This window comes from Entelurus aequoreus, linkage group LG04 (genome assembly GCF_033978785.1).
Source record: "Entelurus aequoreus isolate RoL-2023_Sb linkage group LG04, RoL_Eaeq_v1.1, whole genome shotgun sequence".
Taxonomy (NCBI): Eukaryota; Metazoa; Chordata; class Actinopteri; order Syngnathiformes; family Syngnathidae; genus Entelurus; species Entelurus aequoreus.
This window is the reverse complement of record NC_084734.1, coordinates 77,191,948-77,193,257: the sequence shown is the minus strand read 5'-3', so window position 1 is coordinate 77,193,257 and position 1,310 is coordinate 77,191,948. Positions and strand designations below refer to the sequence as shown.

At 33.1% G+C, this 1,310-nt stretch overlaps 1 protein-coding gene across 1 annotated transcript in view; it reads right to left on the bottom strand.

Moving 5' to 3' along the window:
• Nucleotides 1-953: 953 nt before the first annotated feature.
• dusp1 (dual specificity phosphatase 1) overlaps nt 954-1,310 on the bottom strand; it is a 6,449-nt gene continuing 6,092 nt past the window's right edge. Inside the window, exon 4 of the mRNA XM_062045720.1 lies at nt 954-1,310. This exon is cut by the window's right edge and continues 618 nt beyond it. The gene's annotated coding sequence lies outside the window, so the exon portion shown is untranslated.

The window sequence follows — 1,310 nt, the reverse complement described above, 5'->3', positions numbered from 1 at the left end:
TCAGGACAAAAAAACAAGTTAATTTAGGAACTACAAACATTCCCGGTTTTCCTTAAATTCCAGGAATTCCATAATACAATTTTTTAATTAAAAAACTGTTACTAAGTCAACATTTCTTGACCGATTCAAACAATTCCAACACTAACCAATTCAGCTCATTCAGGACATTCATGCTCCTAATCATTTTTTTTTAAATCCCGCTTTTCCCAAAATTCCCAAATTTCCAGGAAGTTGTCATTGAAATAAATGAGACATTCTTCTAAGTTCCACAATTTCCAAATTTTTCAACCGATTCAAACCATTCCACCTTCAACACATTCAACTCATTCTGGACATTCAAACTATAATTTTTCCATGTTTAACAAATTTCCAGGAATTCCTGTTTTATTATAACCCTTTTTTCAACCTTTTTCGTTTGACTACTCCTTTTCCTATTTGTTATCCCATTTCAACTGTTCCACTGTCAAAACATTTTTTTTAGTCAGGACAAAAAAACAAGTTGATTTAGGAACTAGAAACATTCCCAGTTTCCCTTAAATTCCAGGAATTCCATAAAACATTTTTTCAAATAAAAAACTGTAATTACTTCAACGTTTCTTGACCGATTTAAACAATTCCAACACCAACCAATTCAGCTCATTCAGGACATTCATGCTCCTAATCATTTTTTTAAATAATCCCGCTTTTCCCCAAATTCCCAAATTTCCAGGAAGTTCCCATTGAAATGAATGGGCCATTTTTCCAAGTTGTACAATTCCCACATTTTTCAACCTATTCAAACCATTCCAACATCAACACATTCAACTCATCCTGGACATTCAAACTAACACTTTCCTAAGTTCCAAACCAAATTCCGGTTTTCCTGGAAATTCAAACTCTTCAACATTCAAACCATTATTACATTCATACATATATTTAGATATTATGAATCCAATAAAATAAAATGACGAGCGTTTTTAAGGTACAAAGTCAAGGCAGATTTATTTGAATGGTATAAAAAACATTTACATATGCAAAAATAGATGTGCTAAAGAAATATATTACTTTAGTTTAATAAATACGTCATAAAGCAGTCGATGCTGACTACTAATGCTTGCAGTACACAGTACAGATACATGAGGTATTAATGGTCACTTTCCCCATTGAGTCAGGATCGTCACGTCGAGCAAAGGCAGACATTTGCATTCAAATTGGTCTTTTGTCACACTTTCACAATCAACAGAGGGGATACATTCATTGTTCTTCAAACAAATTGTCAGTAATATTGGATCCCTTAATGAGGAAGCAGACAATTGGGAGGTCAACATCCC